Genomic DNA, 23757 nt, shown 5'->3' on the forward strand with positions numbered 1-23757 from the left:
CTGTGCTGGGTCTTCATGGCTGTGCGGGCTTTTTGTCTACTTGCAGTGAGCAGGGCTACTCTCCAGTTGTGGTGTGCAGGCTTCTCAGTGTGGGGCTTCTCTCTTGTTGTTGAGCATGGGCTCTAGAGCTCGTGAGCTTCAGTAATTGTTGCCCACAGGGTTAGGTGCTTTGTGGCATGTGGGATCTTCCTGGGCCGGGGATTGAACCCATGTCTCCTACATTGGCATATGGATTCTATATCACTGAGCCACCAGGAAGCCCTGAAAGTTTATACCTCTTAATCTGCCTCCCCTATTTCTCTGCTCCCCCTACCCTGTCCCCTCTGGCAACTGCCTGTTCGTTCTCTGAATCTATGACTCTGTTTTGTTATCTTCACTCTTCTTTTTTTTTAGGATACCACGTATAAGTAAAATCACACGGTATTTGTCATTCTCTGTCTGGAATCTCATCACCCTTTTGCCTTTGGGCCAGGCTAACTGTGAGAAAGCTGGTCTTTGTCCAGAATCTAAAGCTGAAACTCCACCCAGCAACCTTCATACGTTAACCTTTTTCCTGATGGCTCACTAGTGACTTGAAAGACACTATGAGACTCAAATCTTCTCTCTTCCATGCTGTGTAGCTCCAGGGCTTTCACTTTTCTGTAAATGATGTGCTTTTGTTCACCCTGAGGTCTGGTAGCGCCTGACTGGGCGCTCGTACTCAGGCGTGCTCACACAGCAGCAGAGCTGGGGCACCTGTCTCCATTCATGTCGGTGTGGGAAGCGTTCACCTTCTTGGTGGCTTAGTCACACTGGCCCATGCCGAGTGGTCCTGACACAAACCATGGAGGGTGCACCACACTTGCTGCCAGGTGTGTGACAAGATTTGGTGAGTGACTGGATGTGGAGGTTAGTGAGGACTGGATCTGCTCTCCAAGCAGGGGCTCTGCCATGAACGCTGGTTGTGGGCCAGCTGAAGAAGTCATCTGTAGGGTCCACATCTTTTTCCAAATTCCTAAGGGGACTCATTGGAGAGAAGTAGTAAAGGGTTTCCCAGGTGGCATTAGTGGTAAAGAACCTGCCTCCCAATGCAGGAGACATAAGAGATGCAGGTTCAATCCCTGGGTCAGGAAGATCCCCTGGAGGAGGGCATGGCAACCCACTCCAGTATTCTTGCCTGGAGAATCCCATGGACAGAGGAGCCTGGTGGGCTACAGCCCATGGTGTCTCAAAGAGTCAGACATGACAAGTCTAGATGTTGTTTGACCAACATGCCCTTCTTTGTTTATATTTAACTTTAAAAAGATGGAGCAGGAAATGGCAACCCACTCCAGTATTCTTGCCTAGAGAATTCCATGGACAGAGGAACCTGATGGGCTACAGTCCAGGGAGTCACAGAGTCGGACACGACTGAGTGACTAACGCACTTTAAAAAGAAACAGTGGTGAAAATATACTTAACACAAACTTATCATTTTAACCACTTTTTTTTTTTTTTAATAGCAGCATAGCCCCAAATTTGACAACCCAAAATATGTCCGAACATTGCCCAGTACCACTGGGGGAAATATCATCTGTGCTGGAGAAGCCCTGTCTTCACCTTATCCTTTAGATCATACTCTAAAGGTAGAGAAAATTAACTCCATCTGGGAGTTTAAGCTGACTGCCTTGGGCTTCTATTTGCCTGATAGGGTCTTTCTCAAAGTTTACTGTGTGTAAGAATCACCTGGGGGAATGTCTAAAATACAGATGCTTGATGTTTTCTCCAACAAATACGTGGTGCAATAGGTCTGGGTTAGAAGAAGCTAAGAATCTGACTTTTAAAATGACAACATATTTTTGTATCGATAGCTTATTTATTTTATCTATAGTAAATTGTACCTCAATCCCCTCCCCCATCTTGCCTCTCCCTACTCCTCCCTCCACTGGTAACCATGAGTTTGTTCTTAGTATCTGTGAGTCTGTCTCTGCTTTGTTATATGTATTTCTCTCTTTTTATTTTTATTTTTTAATTGCAAGTTTAAGTGATAACATCCTTGTCATTCTCTATCTGACTTACTTCACTAAACATAATACCCTCTCGGTCCATATGTTGTTGCAAATGGCAAAATTTCAGTCTTTTTTATGGAGGAATAATATTCCATTGTGTATGTATATAAACATACACACACATATCATATCTTCTTTTGAAGTGCACAATTCAGTGGCATTAAGTACATTTACTTCATTGTGCTAGCCCCTCAGGCTCCTCTGTCCTTGGGATTCTCCAGGCAAGAAGACTGGAGTGGGGAGCCAATTCCTTCTCCAGGGGATCTTCCTGACCCAGAGATTGAACCCAGGTCTCCTGCTCAGCAGGCAGATTATTTACTGCTGAGGCACTAGGGAAGCCCCCAGAACCTTTCCATCATCTCAAACTGAAACTCTGTACTCAAGAAACAATAAATGACTCCCCATTACTTCCCTTTCCCCAGGTCCTGGCAACCACCATTCTACCTTCTGCCTCTGTGAATTGGACCGGGTATTCTAAGTCACTGCCCTCTTTTTATATTCCTGTTTATCACAGACTTCCTTCCCACCAGGGAAGATGGATAGGAAAAAAGCTGGTCCAGGGAAAAGGAGGCTGTATACATGAGTCTAGTAATATTCTGACAGTGTTAAGAAGTCAGACCTTCCTCACCTCTACCCACAGGCTCACCTGAGAGTCAGGTAAGGACTTGGTGTGGTCTCCACCTGTTGAGGATGATTTCAAATAAGAAAAAAACTGCTCTTCAATAGGAAGATTGGGGACCAGGGTTTGTGTACAACTTGGAACAATTTGTGCTAGGTTTATCTTGATTATGTATATTAAAGAGACTGTTTCCATATCCTTAGGCAAATGATGCATTTGGAAGCAAAGACATGACAGACATATAAAGGAGAAGTGAATATCTAGAGAGAGCTCAGTGTGCTTGTTTATTTCAAAATGATGGGGGTGTGTGTGTGTGTGTGTGTGTGTGTGTAGCTTAAGAAAGTTTTCCAGCCTTCTCATGGGTGTGTTTTTTTTTAAATATTTAATTTATTTTAAAAATATTTATTTTAGTTTCAAGAGGGAGGGGACATATGTCTACCTATGGCTGATTCATGTTGTTGTAAGGTAGAAACTAACACAACAATATAAAGCAATTATCCTCCAATTAAAAATAAATTTAAAAAATACCTATTTTAATGAGATCATACTACACATGATAAAATTGAAATCTACCTTTTTCCTTAAAAATATGCCATAGACATTATTCTATACCAATTAATGTGATATGCATCATCATTTTAGTGCCTTCATAATACTTTTTAAAGTTAAACTTTTTATTTTATGTTGAAGTATAGCTGATTAACAATGTTGTGATAGTTTCAGGTACACAGCAAAGGGACCCAGCCATACATGCACCCATTCTCTCATGGCTGTGGTTTTTATGTAATTGTTTTAACCAATGAATATACCATTTTCAGAGATTATCTGAAAATCCCCACTGCTGCTTTATACACACATTGATACTAATAGGTGACAGGGATATGATTTCTGTTTATAGGGTTGATTACATTTCTGAGAGTTCATTTATTTAATCTTTTTTGAAATTGTTTAGAAATTCTACAACAATTAAAGTTAAATATCTGTCATTGGTTTTGAATTTACTGCAGTAACTAAAAGGGTTTTTAGAAGAATCTTGTGTATCCAAGGCTTCATGACACAAAAGTTGAAGATTTTTAAGAAGTAGAAAAATATAGCTTTTAAAACTTGGGCTCTGTCTGAGGCACTTTATTGTAAGAATCACAGTGTAATCTGTAAGCAGGTTTACAAACAATACTACATATATGATAGCAAAGTAAGCAGTAAGGCACATAAAGGGAATATATTTGACCCCCAGACTCACTAAATGTTCAGTCTGAGAAGAAGAAACAAAATGCTAACTGTATTTAAAATGACATGTCGAAATAAAGAATCACAATAGTTTAGCAGCAATGGCACCCCACTCCAGTACTCTTGCCTGGAGAATCCCATGGATGGAGGAGCCTGGTGGGCTGCAGTCCATGGGGTCGTGAAGAGTCGGACACGACTGAGCGACTTCACTTTCCCTTTTCACTTTCATGCACTGGAGAAGGAAATGGCAACCCACTCCAGTGTTCTTGCCTGGAGAATCCCAGGGACGGGGAGCCTGGTGGGCTGCCGTCTGTGGGGTCGCACAGAGTCGGACACGACTGAAGCGACTTAGCAGCAGCAGCAGCAGCAGTCACCATTAGGATTTGCTGAACAGTGTATCTTACACAGGATTCAGCTTATGTGTAATTAAATATCTAAGACCAACATTTGTTCCTAGGAAGCTTTTAAGAACCATTTGTCATTAGTAGCAGTGTTTCAAATCTTTTGTTTGTATGAGCGTGTACATCAATGTGTTATTGTCATTAAAGTTTAATTTCAAGAGCTCAGTCTTCATTCATATACATTTAGAACTAAGTGCCAGCTAGATTCCAGCACTTTCACTCCAAAGAAGAGATCAAAATGAATGAAAGCCTCCAATCTATATTTTCCATTTGGGGGAGAAAGAACACCTCGAATTTCACTCAAGCATTTATGAAAAGTTTGGGACTGAGTACCTCATGGACGGGGTGGGAATTTGAATTTACTGTCTAAGTATCTTGCCCCTTGCTTCATAAAGTTGGGGCTGCCAGGTAACTCACTATAAGAGAGTGAAGAATAATCCAGGCCTTCACATTCTTGGTGGAACCAGGCTATATATTAAATTTGGAAACCTGAATGAAGTCCTTTCTGGGGCAAACCATTTGCTGCTGCTGCTGCTAAGTCGCTTCAGCCGTGTCCGACTCTGTGCAACTCCATAGAAGGCAGCCACCAGGCTCCCCCATCCCTGGGATTCTCCAGGCAAGAACACTGGAGTGGGTTGCCATTTCCTTCTCCAATGCATGAAAGTGAAAAGCGAAAGTGAAGTCGCTCAGTCGTGTCCGACTCTCAGCGACCCCATGGACTGCAGCCTACCAGGCTCCTCCGTCCATGGGATTTTCCAGGCAAGAGTACTGGAGTGGGGTGCCATTGCCTTCTCCGGCAAACCATTTAATCCTCCCTTAATGGTTAGATGGAGAAGGCGATGGCACCCCACTCCAGTACTCTTGCCTAGAAAATCCCATGGACGGAGGAGCCTGGTAGGCTGCAGTCCATGGGGTCGCTGAGAGTCAGACACGACTGAGGGACTTCACTTTCACTTTTCACTTTCATGCATTGGAGAAGGAAATGGCAACCCACTCCAGTGTTCTTGCCTGGAGAATCCCAGGGATGGGGAGCCTGGTGGCTGCCGTCTATGGGGTCGCACAGATTTGGACACGACTGAAGGGACTTAGCAGTAGCAGTAATGGTTAAAAGGACTGATGCTGAAGCTGAAGCTCTAAAACTTTGGCCACCTGATGCAAACAGCTGACTTGTTAGAAAAGACCCTGATGCTGATGCTGGGAAAAATTGAGGACAGGAGGAGAAGGGGATGACAGAGGATGAAATGGTTGGATGGCATCACCGACTCAATGGACATGAGTTTGGGTGAACTCTGGGAGTTGGTGATGGACAGGGAGGCCTGGCGTGCTGCAGTTCATGGGGTCGCAAGGAGTTGGACACAACTGAGTGAGTGAACTGAACTGAACTGAAGAGGAAAAGTGGGCGCCATAGGATGAGATGGTTGCTTGGCATCATCGACTCAATGGACATGAGTTTGAGCAAACTCAGGGAGGTGGTGAAGGACAGGGAAGCCTGGCGTGTTGCAGTTCATAGGGTCACAAAGAGTCGGGCACGACTTAGTAACTGAACAGCTACAAATGGTTAGAATATTGAAACTCCTGCTTCCAAACGAATCTCCAAAATGAATCCATCAATCTTAGAAAGCTTCTCAAGATAGAGACAGACACAGGCAGGATTTAGAGCCCAGGACAGTCAGAACGCGAAACCATGTTATTGTCTGGCTCTATCTTATTGACTCAAGACTGTGATAGGACTGTGGCCACAGGCAGTCTGTACACAAGTTGGTGCTTTTCCAAAAGCAATGGGCTCCCCCATGAGTGGGAGGAACTCAACTCTTGGCTTTTGTTAAGAGCTCTGAAAAATCTCTCTGGTGGTTCAGTTCTTAATGGCTCATTAAGTTTAAATACAATTTACTGATTATCCCCACAGCTCACTGAACAGTCATCTTATGTCAGAGAGGTTTTTTTTTTTTTTTTTTTTCCAAATGTTGGATTAGATCAGATGATGGTTGAGGTCATAGGTAGGGTGAGTGTGGGGGAGGCAGCGGAGATGGGGGGTTGTGTGGCCGTATCATACAGGCAGGCATCCTGTTTCAAATAACAGAAAACCCTCCTGTAGTTATTTGCGGGGGCTGACTAAACACCACATTGAGGGGCTGAAGCAACAGGAATTTATTGTCTTACAGTTCTGGGAGGTGTGAAGTCAGAGAGCAAGGTGTCAGAGGAGTCGGTTTCTTCTGAGGACTCTGAGCAAAGCCTCTCTTGTTGGTCCCTTTGATTTGTAGACAGCAGGGAGAAATATCAACAACTTTAGAGATGCAGATGATGCCACCCTAATGACAGATAGTGAATCGGAACTAAAGAGCCTCTTGATGGAGGTGAAAGAGGAGAGTGAAAAGGCTGGCTTAAAACTCAATATTCAAAAAATTAAGATCATGGCATCCAGCCCCATCACTTCATGGCAAATTGTTGTTGTTCAGTCCCTCAGTTGTGTCGAACTCTTTTCGACCCCATGTACTGCAACACGCCAGGCTTCCCTCTCCTTTACCATCTCCCGGACTTTGCTCAAACTCATGTCTATTAAGTCAGTGATGCCGTCCAACCATCTAATCCTCTTTTGCCCCCTTCTACTCCTGCCCTTGATCCTTTCCAGCATCAGGGTCTTTCCCAATGAATCAGTTATTTGCATTAGGTGGCCAAAGTACTGGAGTTTCAGCTTCAGCATCAGTCCTTCCAATGAATAGTCAGGGTTGATTTCCTTTAGGATTGACTGGTTTGATGAAACCAGTATCTGTATACACTCTATGTATCTGTATCTATTTCCAAATCTCGTTTGAAAATGAGGACCTCAGTCATGCTGGATTCAGGTCCACCTTCATGACCTCGTTTTTACTTGATTACTTCTGTAAGGACCCTATCTCCACATTAGGTCACATTCTGAGCTCCTGGAGACCAGGACCACAACATATTGTTTTCCAGGGGATATAAATCAATCCATAACACTTTCTTATAGTGGCTTAAGCGGGATTTGAGTGGGTTTACATATAGGCAGTCCCAGAGTAAGCAGTTCAGCACTCATTTGGTGGCTCAGAGCCACAACCAGAATCACAGCTCTTTCTATCTTTCTGCTTTGTCATCTGTTATGCGCTCAATGCCTCAGGGTCAAAAAATGGCTGCTCCAGCCCCAGGTCTCTTATCTGTGCTTCCAACATGAAAAAGCTGGGTGAAAGAGCAAAGGAGACCATAAAGAAGCATGTTCCTGCTACACCTTGGCCTTTTCATTCAGGGTCTACCTCTCACTGGCCAGAACTGTTCATGTGGTTGGGAAATCAAATATTTTAACTGGACATAACGTTACCTTGAATGGAATCTACATTTGTCTGATAAAGATAAAGGATAAAATTGAGGGCATGCGTGCTCAGTTGTGTTCAACTCTTTGTGACCACGTGGACTCCTCTGTCCTCTTCTACCAGACTCTGTCCCTGGGACTCTCCAGGCAAGAATACTGGAATGGTTTACCATTTCTTCCTCCAGGAGATCTTCCCGACTCAGGGATCGAACCTGAGTCTCCTGCTTGGTATGCAGATTCTTTACGACTGAGCCACCTGTGAAGCCCACATCTCAGCTTACCAGCTGTGAAATCTATAGCAATTAGGTAGCCACGTTGTGCCAGGGGATGTGCCCACACTCCAGTGGAGATGAGTTCCTCCTTGCTGATCTCACAGTGAGTCATCCAGTTCCAAGAGGAATTCCAGGATAAAGGAAGTCATCAGGGATGACTGAACTGCCTGGGGTTTACTGCGGTTTAGGACTCTCTTCTTGGGCTTCACAGGTGGCATTAGTTGTTAAAAAAAAATCTGCCAATGCAGGAGACATAAGAGACCCACATTCGATTCCTGGGTCAGGAAGATCCCCTGGAGGAGGGCATGGCAACCCACTCCAGTATTCTTGCCTGGAGAATTCCATGGACAGAGGAGTCTGGCAGGCTATGGTCCATGGGTCACAAAGAGTCAGACACAACTGAAACAACTTAGGAACCTCTTTGGAGGGGTTCACTCTGACATGAGTCCTGTGGCTCACAAGGAATCCTCAAAAGGTGATGTGACAAGAAGAATCAGAAATTTATCAGTGAGTAAAGGCCTTGTGGACCTTATTTCTCACCATTCTAAGAGGGAAAGGGAGCTCTTGATGGGCAGTGTTTAGGGAAGCAGAGATGGAGCATCTCAGAGAAAGTGATTGGACTAAGCAAAAGAAGTGTTGAGAGTCAGTGTATACATTGAGGGGTGGGCAAGATGGCAGCATCGGATCCCTGTATTAAGAAATGCTCAAGGACTGAATGGTCTTCCCAGGTGGCGCAGTGGTAAAGAATCCTTCTGCCAATGTAGGAGACACAGGAAACATTTGATTTGATCCCTGGGTCAGGATGATCGCCTGGAGGAGGGCATGGCAACCCACTCCAGTATTCTTGCCTGGGAAATCCCATGGTCAGAGGAGCTTGGTGGGCTACAGTCTATGGGGTCACAAAGAGTCAGACATGGCTAAAGCAACTTCACATGTATGCATGTCAATCCCAATCTCCCAATTCATCCCACCCCTCCTTCCCTTCTTGGTATCCATACATTTGTTCTCTATGTCTGTGTTTCTATTCCTGTTTTGCAAAGATCATTTGTACCATTTTTCTAGATTCCACCTATGTGCAATACACAACATTGTTATTCTGACTTATTTGACTCTGTATGACAATCTCTAGGTCCATCCTTGTCTCTGCAAATGACACAATTTCATTCCTTTTCTATGGTTGAGTAATATAGTATGTACGTACCACATCTTCTTTATCCAGTCACATTTTTCTTATTGAAAAAAGTTTGCCTAATTTGAGAACATGGAGTTTCTTGTTCCACGCTGGAATCCTGCCATGGTTCACTCTTTGTACATCTTTCCTGGCCCCACATCCCTGTTGCCCTGTGTTGTCCCCCTTCCCTTTCTCCATCCTCTCCTTTTTCCGTGGCTTCTCCCAACATTCCTCTTTGACCCTTGTTTTTCTCTTTTCCTTTCAGTCTTCTGGTTGCTTCCCTTCCCTCTTCCTTTGCCCTTCCTGACAGATACCCCGCACTTCCTGCAGCAGCCCTGCCATCCTAACATACCACAGTCACACACACAAACTTTCACAAACTCGTCTTCCCTTTGAGTTCCCTGAGCCCTGCTTTGGACTGAGGAATTGGCTTCTGACTTAAAAGATTTCAGACCCAGCAGATGTCAATTATTTGACTCCCTTCTAGGGGTTAATCTGGATGCAAGAACTTTGACTTGAGAGGCAAATATGTGGAGAAAGGCAATTTCATCACTTTCAAGTCTATAGATAACCTACTGGAACATGATCAAGAGGGAAAAGCGAAAACCTCTGTATCAGGAAATCTTGTGAAAGACTTAACAGAAAGAAAAGATCCATCCTCCTTCCTTAAATATATTTGCTGATGTAAAATGTCTTACCTTCAAAGAGGTCAATATTTCTTCTACTTAAACTAGAACGTGACTAAGGAAAATCACATTCTCCTCTATTGAGATAAAACTGCATTTTGAAAGTTTAGTTAAAAAAAAAAATTCCAGGTCCCAGTGGGTAGCTTTATCCAACAGTCAACAAACAAATATTGGGGTTGGGATGAACTAGGAGATTGGGATTGACATATATACTCTATTTGATGTGTGTGTGTGTGTGTGTGTGTGTGAAGTCACTGAGTCGAGTCCGACTCTTTGCAACGCTATTGACTGTAGCCAGCCAGGCTCTTCTGTCCATGGGATTCTCCAAGCAAGAATACTGAAGTGGGTTGCCATGCCCTCCTCCAAGAGATCTTCCTAACCCAGGGATCAAACCCACGTCTCTTACATCTCCTGCATTGGCAGGCAGGTTCTTTACCACTAGTGCCCCCTAAGTGTGTTAGTCACTCAGTCGTGCTGGACTCTTTGCGACCCCATGGACTGTAGCCCACCAGGCTCCTCTGTTCATGGGATTTTCCAGACAAGGACACTGGAGTGGGTTGCCATTTCCTTCTCCTTACCCCTGGGAAGCCCATATACTATTAATACTATGTATAAAACAGGTAACTAATGAGAACCTAATGTATGGTACAGGGAACTCTACCCCAAACTGTGTGTGACCTAAATGGGAAGGAAACCCAGAAAAGAGGGGATATATGTAAATGTATAGCTGGTTCACTTTACTGTACAGCAGAAACTAACAGAACATTGTAACGCAGCTATATGCCAATAGAAACTAATTTTAAAAAAGAAGGGAATGACAAATATTTGCACTTCTGCTTGATTAAAAAAGCCAAATGTTGGAATTAAAAACAAACTGATAAGTACTCTACAAACACAAAATGCACAAAATGGGCTACAACATCTACAAACAAGGTATGTTTTAAGTTGAATACAATTTTGTCATTAGGTATTACTATTATTAGTCTGTTTGAAATCACACACTAACTGAATATTCCCCAAGTAATATGCCCTCAGAACTTGAAATGAAGAAAGAGTTAGCCCCTGGGGTGGGAGTGGGACAAAGTTGTTGGGATTTCATAGACTGCCAGGCTGGAGAGAACCTCACAGATCCCTTGAGACCAAAACCCATAGGGCAAAGTTTCTCAACCTCCCCACCACTGACATTTTAGTGCAGGTAACCTTTGTTGAGGGAGCAGCCTTGTGTTTCTTAGCTGTTTACTGGAGTGCTTGACCTCTGCCCTTCACCACCTCTACCAGCAGCATCCCTCCACTGTCATGTGACAATCAAGCATGTCTTCAGGGCTTCCCTTGTGGCTCAGTAGTAAAGCATCTGCCCGCCAATGAAGGAGACTTGTGCTCAATCCCTGGTCTGGGAAGATCCCACATGCCACAGAACAGCCAAGCCCATGCATCACAACTGTGGAAACTGTGCTCTAGAGCTGGGGAACCACAACTACTGAGTCCATTTGCTGCAGCTACTGAAGCCTAGGCACCCTAGAGTGTGTGCCCTGCGACAGTGAGAAACCCAGGCACCGCAACTAGAGAAGCCTGTGCAGCAATGAAGACCCAGCACAGCCAAAAATAAAAAAATAAAATTGTAAAAAAAAGAATGTCTTCAGGTTATTACCAAATATTCCTTGGCAGGAGTGTCAAATTGCCTCTGCTTGAGAATTTGCCCTATGTTATAGACAAACAGGAGTTCATGATCTGAGCCACAGTCAGCTCCCGGTCTTGTCTTTATTGACTATATAGAGCTTCTCCATTTTTGGCTGCAAAGAACATAATCAGTCTGATTTCAGTGTTGACCATCTGGTGATGTCCATGTGTAGAGTCTTCTCTTGTGTTGTTGGAAGAGAGTGTTTGCTATGACCAGTGCATTCTCTTGGCAGAACTCTATTAGCCTTTGCCCTGCTTCATTCCATATTCCAAGGCCAAATTTGCCTGTTACTCCAGGTGTTTCTTGACTTCCTACTTTTGCATTCCAATCCCCTATAATGAAAAGGACATCTTTTTGGGGTATTAGTTCTAAAAGGTCTTGAAGGTCTTCATAGAACCATTCAACTTCAGCTTCTTCAGCGTTACTGGTTGGGGCATAGACTTGGATTACTGTGATATTGAATAGTTTGCCTTGGAAACGAACAGAGATCGTTCTGTCATTTTTGAGATTGCATCCAAGTACTGCATTACGGACTCTTTTGTTGACCGTGATGGCTATTCCATTTTTTCTGAGGGATTCCTGCCTGCAGTAGTAGATATAATGGTCATCTGAGTTAAATTCACCCATTCCAGTCCATTTCAGTTCGATGATTCCTAGAATGTCGACATTCACTCTTGCCATCTCTTGTTTGACCACTTCCAATTTGCCTTGATATGGACCTGACATTCCAGGTTCCTATGCAATATTGCTCTTTACATCATCGGACCTTGCTTCTATCACCTGTCACATCCACAACTGGGTATTGTTTTTGCTTTGGCTCCATCCCTTCATTCTTTCTGGAGTTACTTCTCCACTGATCTCCAGTAACATATTGGGCACCACTGACCTGGGAAGTTCCTCTTTCAGTATCCTATCATTTTGCCTTTTCATACTGTTCATGGGGTTCTCAAGGCAAGAATACTGAAGTGGTTTGCCATTCCCTTCTCCAGTGGACCACATTCTTTCAAACATCTCCACCATGACCCGCCCATCTTGGGTTGCCCCATGGGCATGGCTTAGTTTCATTGAGTTAGACAAGGCTGTGGTCCTAGTGTGATTAGATTGACTAGTTTCCTGTGAGTATGGTTTCAGTGTGTCTGCCCTCTGATGCCCTCTTGCAACACCTACCATCTTACTTGGGTTTCTCTTACCGTAGGCATGGGGTATCTCTTCACGGCTGCTCCAGCAAAGTACAGCCACTACTCCTTACCTTGGACAAGGGGTATCTCCTCACTGCCACCCTTCCTGACTTTAAATGTGGGATAGCTCTTCTAGGCCCTCCTGCACCCGCGCAGCCACCGCTCCTTGGATGTGGGGTTGGTCCTCCCGGCCACCACCCCGACCTCGGACTTGGGTAGCTCTTCTCAGCTGTTCCTGCGCCGTTGCAGCCTGGCACTCTTGGCTGCTGCCCCTGACCTCGGACGTGGGGTAACTCCTCTTGGCTGCCGCCCTTCGGGCATGGGGTCCTCCCAGCTTCAAGAGAGTTCCATAAAAACATCTATATCTGCTTTATTGACTATGCCAAAGCCTTTGACTGTGTGGATCACAATCAACTGTGGAAAATTCTGAAAGAGATGGGAATACCAGACCAGCTGACCTGGCTCTTGAGAAATCTGTATGCAGGTCAGGAAGCAACAGTTAGAACTGGACATGGAACAACAGACTGGTTCCAAATAGGAAAAGGAGTTCATCAAGGCTGTATATTGTCACCCTGCTTATTTAACTTCTATGCAAAGTACATCATGAGAAACGCTGGACTGGAAGAAACACAAGCTGGAATCAAGATTGCCGGGAGAAATATCAGTAACCTCAGATATGCAGATGATACCACCCTTATGGCAGAAAGTGAAGAGGAATGAAAAAGCCTCTTGATAAAAGTGAAAGTGGAGAGTGAAAAAGTTGGCTTAAAGCTCAACATTCAGAAAACGAAGATCATGGCATCCAGTCCCATCACTTCATGGGAAATAGATGAGGAAACAGTGGAAACAGTGCCAGACTTTATTTTTTTGGGCTCCAAAATCACTGCAGATGGTGACTGCAGCCATGAAATTAAAAGACACTTACTCCTTGGAAGGAAAGTTATGACCAACCTAGATAGCATATTCAAAAGCAAAGACATTACTTTGCCAACAAAGGTCTGTCTAGTCAAGGCTATGGTTTTTCCTGTGGTCATGTATGGATGTGAGAGTTGGACTGTGAAGAAGGCTGAGCACCAAAGAATTGGTGCTTTTAAACTGTGGTGTTGGAGAAGACTCTTGAGAGTCCCTTGGACTGCAAGGAGATCCAACCAGTCCATTCTGAAGGAGATCAGCCCTGGGATTTCTTTGGAAGGAATGATGCTGAGGCTGAAACTCCAGAACTTTGGCCACCTCATGCGAAGAGTTGACTCATTGGAAAAGACTCTGATGCTGGGAGGGATTGGGGGCAGGAGGAGAAGGGGACGACAGAGGATGAGATGGCTGGATGGCATCACTGACTCCATGGACGTGAGTCTGAGTGAACTCCGGGAGTTGGTGATGGACAGGGAGGCCTGGCGTGCTGCGATTCATGGGGTCGCAAAGAGTCGGACACGACTGAGTGACTGAACTGAACGGATAGACAAGCAAGGGGGTCCAGAGACCTCACGGGGATTTCCACTATGGAAGAGAAAGAATATTCTTGGCTGGATCCTCCAAATGAAGAACCTACCCAGGAAAAGAGCAGTGGGCAGCGAAGGAGAAGTCTTTCCCGAGGTTAACAAACTGGATTGTGGGGCATCAGAGAATCAGTGGAGGACCCTAAAGAAGGGGGCATTGAATGGGAGGCAGGGACCATGTCTTTAACCCCTTGAGGGTCCCCTTCCTCCATGCCGAGTCTTTGAGCTTACAGGAGAAGGCAGTGTCCTCCAATAGGCAAAACTAACTCCGGACCCCTGGACAGTTCCATGGTGATCCTTGGAGACAAGATAGAATCTGAACTAGCAGAGCTTGTTCCTGAGATGGAGGAGAAAGAAAGGCCCCAGGCGGTGACCTCGGCTGGAGTAGCTGGTTACTATTAGTGGCTTCTGCTGCTTGGCTTGCTGCCAAGAGATAAGAGAAGGCAAAGAAAGAAACATGTCCAGTCCTGTAAGAGCAGTTGGGTGAGCACAGACAGCAGCTGCACAGGCTGGAAAAACAGCTGGACAGGCTGCAAAAAAACAGGAGCCTTGGCAGAAGGACAAGGAACCCCCTGCTCCTAAGATGAGACTGAGGATAAAAAGACCTTCAACTTAGGAAGAGAAATCAACCAAGTGGGATGTTTTGGCCTCTTTTTCCAAGGCTCCGCAGCAGGGACCTTTGAATTGGCCATACATCCCCCCTCCCACTCCGGGTGGCCCAGCAGGACCAGCCCCGGGAGCAGGTGTTCTGGGAAGAGTCTCAGAATAGCTGACCTTAGAGAGACACCCAAGCCCAAGAGAAGAGGGTGGAAGCAGGCCCTAATCAGGAAAGGGGAGTTCAGCACCCAAGCAGGATCCTCACTATTAATGTGAGAGAAATTTCTGTGGGTAATGGGTGGATGGAAGAGGTTCTAGGAATGTCAGCTGTTGAGTGTAGGGGGCTGACCTTTGACCCAGGGAAACAGTTCTTCGAAATGTGAAGAAACCAGAGCAGCTGCCAGGCTGTGAGGAAATTTCATGGGCAGGAGATATGAGTTTACTTCTCTTCTTCTAAGGTAACACCATCATTCCCCACCAGAGCAGAGAGAAAACGTGTATCCTGAGATCCTCGGAAAGAACTGAGGAGAGCCCGTGATTCAGGAAGACATGCATATTCAGAATCCAAGGCTATTTGGCCTGAAGGGGACTGTTTTTTGTTTTTTTTTTTTTTAATTAAAATCCCTCACCCATACCTCCGGGGGGGAAAATCCATTACCTTTCTAATCTCTGAAAGGGACCCTCCCTGACTCTGTTTTCGCAAGGGATTGTGCTAGAAGGGACCAAGACGCTCCTGGGAGGAAAATCCCCCGGGATGAAGTCTGGGCAGAGAGGCTGTGTGAGTCATCGTGTCCTCACGGCCCAGCAGCAGGCCTGGCAGAGAGAAGGCATCAGCATATGTCTGTAGATTGATCAGATGAATTAGATAATGAATGGGAGGAGGTGAATGCCTCTTGGCTGGGCTGTGTCCATGTACTCTCTGCTGGCCTCCAGCGGCTGTGGGCTCCTCTCTCACAGGGAAACCAGAGGCCGGGAGGTAGGCTGACTGCCATAATGCTTTGCTACTAGCTCCAATTCTGATCCTTCTGTGGACACCGAGGCAAAGATAGACCCAGGGTGTGCTGTGCTCTTAGTCACTCAGTCGTGTCTGACTCTGGGGAGGAGCATAAAGACGAATGCCAGGACCAGAAGCATGTGGGTGTTGGGCTCAGTCTGTCTTTGGAAAAATCAGGGGAAAGGGTGCTGAGCAGAAGCAAAGCAGGAGTCTCTTCATGAGGACGTTGGCTATATGACATCATCCCTTCTGGGTTCTGCTCTCAGGGGTCTTCCCTGGATTGCCCCACTGGGAATCCCCAGGAGCTCTATGGACTGAGAGCACTTCTATTGGCTTGGGGCCTTGAATCAGTCATATTCAGGCTTCTGTTTTCATTTGGGATGGCTTGATCAGTTTTGAGATGTGATGTCTAGAACAAAACAAGCAGACTTGTTTCCAAGGTGGGGAAGTCGCTCAGTTGAGTCCTACTCTTAGTGACCATCGCAGATTATAGCCCACCAGGCTCCTCTTTTCATGGAATTCTCCAGGCAAGAATACTGGAGTGGGTTGCCATTCCCTTCTCTAGAGGATCTTCCCAGAGATCAAACTTGGGTCTTCCGCATTGCAGGCAGATTCTTTACCATCTGAGCCACCAGGAAAGCCCAAGGTGGGGGTGAGGGAGGAACATACATTAGGAATTTGGGAGTAACTATATAGATAAATACACCACCCTTATGGCAGAAAGTGAAGAGGAACTAAAAAGCCTCTTGATGAAAGTGAAAGTGGAGAGTGAAAAAGTTGGCTTAAAGCTCAACATTCAGAAAACGAAGATCATGGCATCCTGTCCCATCACTTCATGGGAAATAGATGGGGAAACACTGGAAACAGCGTCAGACTTTATATTTCTGGGCTCCAAAATCACTGCAGATGGTGACTGCAGCCATGAAATTAAAAGACGCTTACTCCTTGGAAGGAAAGTTATGACCAACCTAGATAGCATATTGAAAAGCAGAGACATTACTTTGCCAACAAAGGTTCGTCTAGTCAAGGCTATGGTTTTTCCTGTGGTCATGTATGGATGTGAGAGTTGGACTGTGAAGAAGGCTGAGCGCCGAAGAATTGATGCTTTTGAACTGTGGTGTTGGAGAAGACTCTTGAGAGTCCCTTGGACTGCAAGGAGATCCAAGCAGTCCATTCTGAAGGAGATCAGCCCTGGGATTTCTTTGGAAGGAATGATGCTAAAGCTGAAACTCCAGTACTTTGGCCACCTCATGCGAAGAGTTGACTCATTGGAAAAGACTCTGATGCTGGGAGGGATTGGGGGCAAGAGGAGAAGGGGACGACAGAGGATGAGATGGCTGGATGGCATCACTGACTCGATGGATGTGAGTCTGGGTGAACTCCAGGAGTTGGTGATGGACAGGGAGGCCTGGCGTGCTGTGATTCATGGGGTCACAAAGAGTCGGACACGACTGAGCAACTGATCTGATCTCATCTGATCTGATATAGATAAACAAAGACTTGCTGTATAGTACAGGGAACAATACTCAATATTTTGGAATAATCTATATGGGAAAAGAATCTGAAAAAGAATATAAATATATATGACATGTGTGCTAAGTCACTTCAGTCATGTCTGACTCTTTGCAACTCTATGGACTGTAGCCCACCAGGCTCCTCTGTCCAGATGTAGGCAACTGAATCAGTTATACTTTTCTGTATACCTGAAACTAACACACAATGTAAATAAACTATACTTCAATTAAAAAATATTTTTAAAAAGAGAGACTAAAAAAAAAAAAGCAAAAACCCCACCTCTTCCCTCACATACACCCCCCAAACAAGCTGTCTGTGAAGGACCAGGGGAGAGGGGAGGTTGGTGGGTCCTGGGGCATGGGGACCTTCAGAAAACTTAGAGGAAGGAAGAAGGACATGTGTCCCTTTCAGGAAGCTCCAGCCTAGGGGTGTGGGCAAAGGATGCCCAGGTTACAGTTGGCAGATGTGCTAGGATGCTCTGGAGCTTGCAGTATCCATTGTCCGTGACACAGCCCTGGGGAATTGAATCTGTAGAGGCTCAGGAAAACCATCTTGGATGATACAGGGTTTCTAATGAGGTTGGAAGGGGTGTGAGGAGGGAAACTGTCGTCCAGTTATCTGCCTGTAGCCGAGTCTGAACCTGTCATGACAGTGCTGCCCGTGTGAGAGAAGAGAGCTGGGAGACACCTGGATATCCCTGAGGATCAGTCAGGAGCATCCTGATACCCAGAAGTACAGGGAGGGTTCCTGGTGTTTCTAGGATGGGCAGAGGTTGGAGACCAGAACCCTCTGGTGAGCATTTAGCCAGAGCATCATTTTCTCCCAGTGAAAACTGGCCCCCATCAAAACGATTGCTTCCATCTTCCCTCCTGGTAAAAGGCCTAGGACATAGCACGTTTTTCCTTCCTTCTTTTGGAAAGAAGGCGGTTAGCAAATAACACAATGGATATTACAGAGAAGCTTCCACTGACATCCATGGTTCCAAGCAGATTTCATATCCTGTCTAGTCCACTCATTTCCATACAGTATACGCTCAGTATATATTTGAGGCAAAAGTACTTTGAACAGTCCATCATTATTTTGGCTCTTTCTATATCTGGAAACCAGAAAAGTGAAAGTGAAAGTGAAGTAGCTCAGTCGTGTCCGACTCTTTGCGACCCTGTGGACTGTATAGCCCACCAGGCTCCTAGGTCCCTGGGATTCTCCAGGCAAGAATACTGGAGTGGGTTGCCATTTCCTTCTCCAGGGGATCTTCCCGACCCAGGGATTGAATCCAGGTCTCCCACATTGCAGGCAGATGCTTTAACCTCTGACCCACCAGAGAACCAGAAGAGAATGCCAAATTAAAATTTGGGAACTGGGTGTATGTGGCAGGGGTAGCCGATAACCGTATATTAATAGATTTTCTCTTCTTTCTGGATTTCTCTTCTTTCTAGATTATAATTCCCAGCCTCCTTCGCAATGAATGTGGTCATGTGTTTGAGTTCTAGCCAACGAAATGTGAGCTCAGGAGACTTGCCCAATACTCAGGCCTCCCACACATTCTTCTTGACCTTCTGCATCAACCTTGGAGATGGTAGCTGTTGATACAAGATGGAAAGATCCTGGGTTTCTGCATTTTCGCTGAGAGAGCAGAGCTTGCTAATCATAAATGCCTATTTTGGATTAATATGATTCAGAAATAAGCTAATATTCTCTTATGCCCTGAGATTTTGTGGTTTATCTGCTGTGTTGCAGCTGGGTGACTTATTTAGTTCAGAAATTGGTATCCAGTATCTTGGAGTGAGGTGATGCTGTAACAAAAACCTAAAATATATGTCCTTGGCTTACTTTTTTTTGGTAAAATATTTCTTTCTTTCTTTTTTTTAAATTGGAGTATATTTCTAGTTCCTTTACACTGCAGTGTCAGTTTCTGCTCCACAGCAAACTGAATCAGTTACACATATATCCCATCTTTTTTGGATTTCCTTCCCATGTAGATTACCACAGAGCACCAAGTAGAATTCCCTGTGCTATACAGTAGGTTCTCATTAGTTATGTTTTTTACACATAGTATCATATCAATAGTGTGTATATGTCAATCCTAGTCCCCGAATTCATCCCACCCCTTCTTTCCCCCTTGGTGTTCATATGTTTGTTCTCAATGTCTGTGTCTCGTTTCTGCTTTGCAAATAAGATCATCTATATCACTTTTCTTAGGTCTTAATCACATAGCAAGAAAATGGCTATCAGATGATGGAAAGACAGAGGCCCACATGATGCAGTGACAAACATTCAGTAAAGCTGTTAACACTGTTAATTTTTGTGTGATTTATTTTAGTTCTTTTAATTTTAAAAATTTTATTTATTTATTTTTGGCTACACATGTGGAATCTTAGTTCCTCCACCAGGGATCAAACCTGTGCCCCCTGCACTGGAAGCTCAGACATGCAACCTCTGGACCACCAGGGAAGTTCCACCACTGATAATTTTAAAAACAAGGTCTCTGATGAAACTGTGGCTTTAAGGACAATGTGTTTCTCTGACTTTTTGCTTTGAAAGCATGTTAGGTCTTCTTGTTCAGGATAAGGATTTTTTAAACACACACAAACATCACTCAAGGTCCAACCATGAGGAGAATTATTTAACTCCCTTCAGATTAATTTCCCCTACCCTTAACAAGAGGATAAACACTCTATCACAGGCTACTTATGAGGATTAAATGAAATAACAATATGCAATGTGCCTGGGTGGAGGGCAAGACCCATAACAGCTGCTCAATAAATACTAGTTTCAGAATCATCTGTCCTAGATAAGACATGCACGGTGCTTGCTACATGAATGAAAATGGACACAATCCCATCAAGAACACTCTGGAACCAGAAACAGAAAGTTGAGAGTTCGTTCACTTCCCCCATACATCCTCCTCCGTCTGTCCCTTTGTTCTGACCCAGGCATGGAGGGGAAATCCCACTGCAGTGTCCCTTTGGCCAGATCCATTCCCCATACACTTCTCACTCATGTTTTCTGTTGCTTTCCCCTCTTGCTCTTACTTTCCTTTCTCTTTCTCTGAGGTGCCACCTCTCCTTTCCCCTACGTGGTTCCCATCCTCTTTTGACACACTGTCATCCTGCATGTGTCCCCTTCTGTACTTCCTGCCTGTGCTTCCCTGCCACCCTCCCATCTCCCAAGTGCTCTGTATGCTACGTGGACCCCTGTTGGCTTTTGTGACACAGCATTGCTTTGCCTAGATAGAACAAGTCAGTCTGAAATAGGGGCAGCCGACTATGTTTACAGACATGCAGTTTTCTTTTTCACACACATATAAAAAGTGCTATAAAGTAGCTATAAAGCATCACTGACTCTATGGACTTGAGTTTAAGCAAACTCTGGGAGATAGTGAAGGACAGGGAAGCCTGGTGTGCTGTAGTCCATGGGATTTAGCGACTTAACAACAACAACAATAAGGTGCTGACTGTGCAGTTGATAAAAAAGGAGAAATTGGTTTTGAATGATTAACTCTTCTAAGAGCTTAACAAAAATCTGATTGCAGCATTTAGTTATCATCCATCCTGCTGTAGGAAGCCACCTTTTACCAAGAGGTCTGTGGTCTTTTAGTTGACCCATAGTGGAGCTTAGAAAAATCTTATAATCATCAATAAAAGTAAAATCTCATTTTGATCATTCTCCAAAGCGACTATTTCTAAATTCTGTTATACATGATAATTAAATAGCAGCTAGACAATAGTAATTATAGCCAGCATGGACAGAAGAGGAAGGTGAATGACACAGAGTCCTTGTCCTCCACAGCTCATGGCCGTTTTATATATCTGGTTCCAATTAAGTTTAATTAGCAGAGCATCTTAATGTCACACTTTATAGTCTATCTAGATAAAATACTGTTTTATCCTGTTTATTTTGTAATTCAGGGAGGACAAATAATAAGTAAAGCAGGCCATTCTCAGTTCCTTATTCTGCTATTAAGTAGCAATTCGTTTCCAATCTTCTTCTTTCTCTCTTTCATCTCTCAGCTCATTCCAATTCTGGATAAAATGGTAGCTTTATCATGTATGTATCTTTATCTTGTTGTTCAGTGGCTCAGTTGTGTCTGACTCCTTGTGACCCCACCGTCTGCAGCATGCCAGGCTTCCCTGTCCTTCACTATCTCCCAGAGTTTCCTCAAACTCACGTCCATTGAGTTGATGATGCCATTCAACCATCTCATCTGTTGCCCTCTTCTCCTGACCTCAATCTTTCCCGGCATCAGGGTCTTTTCCAATGAGTCGGCTTTTCTCATCAGGTGGCCAGAGTACATACATGTCACAAAACTGGCTTAAAGCAGCACAACATAAGTATATATACTGCAGAGATTTAATGTAATAAGATACTATTATGGGCAACTCTGTGTCCCATTTTTGATTAGGTTTTTTTTTTTTTCAACTTATTTTTTTATAGAAGGATAATTGCTTTACAGAATTTTGTTGTTTTCTGTCAAACCTCAACATGAATCAGCCATAGGTACACATATATCCCCTCCCTTTTGAACCTTCCTCCCATCTCCCACCCTATCCCACCCCTCTAGATTGATACAGAACCCCTGTTTGAGTTTCCTGAGCCATACAGCAAATTCCTGTTGGCTATCTATTTTACATATGGTAATGTAAGTTTCCATGTTACTCTTTCCATACATCTCACCTTCTCCTCCCCTTTCCCCATGTCCATAGGTCTATTCTCTATGTCTGTTTCTCCATTGCTGCCCTGTAAATAAATTCCTTCAGTACCACTTTTCTAGATTCTCTATATATGCATTACAATATGATATTTATCTTTCTCTTTCTGACTCACTTCATTCTGTATAATAGGTTCTAGTTTCATCCATCTCATCAGACCTGACTAAAATGTATCCCTTTTTATGGCTGAGTAATATTTCATTGTTTATATGTATCACAACTTCTTTATCATTCAGCTGTTGATGGACATCTAGGTTGCTTCCACATTCTAGCTATTATAAATAATGCTGCAAAGAACAATGGGATACATGTGTCTTTTTCAACCCTGATTTCCTCAAGGTATATATATATATATATTTCTATTGAGCTGCATGAGCTATTTGTATTGTTGTTTGGTCTCTAAGTCATGTCAGACTTTATTGAGACCCTATGGACTGTAACCCATCAGGCTCTTCTGTCCGTGGCATTTTCCAGGCAACAATACTGGAGTGGGTTGCCATTTCCTTCTTCAGGATATCTTCCCAACCAAGGGATCAAACCCATGTCTCCTGCATCTTCTACACTGACAGGTGGATTCTTTACCACCACCTGGAACTCTGAGATGTTTGTATATCTTAGAGGTTAATCCCTTATTGGTGGCTCACTTGCAAATATTTTCTCCCATTCTGAGGGTTGTCTTTTTGTCTTGTTTATGGTTTCCTTGGCTATGTAAAAACATTTAAGTTTAATTAGGTCCCACTTATTAATTTTTGTTTTTATTTTCATTTCATTGACTCTAGGTGAGTCAAAAAAGGATCTTGCTGTAATTTATGTCAAAGAATGTTCTGCCTATATTTTCTTCTAAGAGTTTTATAGTGTTTGGTCTTATATTTAGGTCTTTAATCTATTTTGAATTTATGTTTATGTATGGTGTGAGGAAGTATTCTAATTTCATTCTGTGCCCCATTTTAAAACATGGATAAAATGCACAATTTTCTAGAAAAATATAACTTATCAAATTGACCCAAGAAATATGGAAAATGTAAATTGTCCTATAAACCATTAAAGAAAGAAATCAATAGTTAAAAACTTTTCCCAAACCGAGTCCTTAAAGTCTAAAGACTTTAAAGTTGGGATCTAACAAACAGTTAAGTGTAAGTTAAGGAACATACTTTTATAGTCTCACAAAAATATTTCATAAAATAGGGAAAAAAGGGAATTTTCTATTACTTGCTTAATAAAGCAAGCATAACATTGATATCAAAGTCAGACAAAGACAGTAAGAAAAAGGGAAACTTCTGGCCAGTTTCAAATATGGACTTGTGAACAAAAAATTAGCAAATTGAATCCAGCCATGTGTAGAGGTAACAGTACATCATAGCCAAACTGGATTTGTCCGAGGAATATAAGAAGAGTTTAATTTAGAAAATCTATTCATGCATTCTTTTATATTCATTGATTAAAGCAGAAAACCATATGATCATTACAACAGATGCAGGGCAAACATGTAAAAAAAATTAAGCATTCATTCAGGGTATACGTTTTTTTTTAAGCTTTAAAAAAGTTTTAAAGTCTTTTACTGAGTTTGTTACAATATTGCTTCTGTTTTATATTTCTTTTTTTTTTTTGGCCCCAAGTCATGTGGGATCTTAGCTCCCAGACCAGGGTTTGAACCCATACCCTCTGCACTGGAAGGGGAGTCTTAACCACTGGACAACCAAGGAAGTTCCATTCATGGTAAATTTGTAATGAACTAGGAATAGAAGGGAACTTTCTTAACTTGTTAAAGTTTACCTACAAAAAATCTACTGCAAAGATGAATAAGACATAACCTCTGCCCTCAAGGGGTTCAAAATGAGAAGGAGATGAACACAGAAACAGTG

The 23757-nt window shown here is 43.7% G+C and overlaps 1 long non-coding RNA gene across 1 annotated transcript; it reads left to right on the plus strand.

Moving 5' to 3' along the window:
- Nucleotides 1-2486: 2486 nt before the first annotated feature.
- Nucleotides 2487-19015, plus strand: LOC123330721. Its single transcript, XR_006546799.2, has 2 exons — nucleotides 2487-2684; nucleotides 18623-19015. It is a non-coding gene; the product is annotated as an uncharacterized LOC123330721 (long non-coding RNA).
- Nucleotides 19016-23757: the final 4742 nt, after the last annotated feature.

This window comes from Bubalus bubalis, chromosome 20, assembly GCF_019923935.1.
Source record: "Bubalus bubalis isolate 160015118507 breed Murrah chromosome 20, NDDB_SH_1, whole genome shotgun sequence".
Lineage (NCBI taxonomy): Eukaryota > Metazoa > Chordata > Mammalia > Artiodactyla > Bovidae > Bubalus > Bubalus bubalis.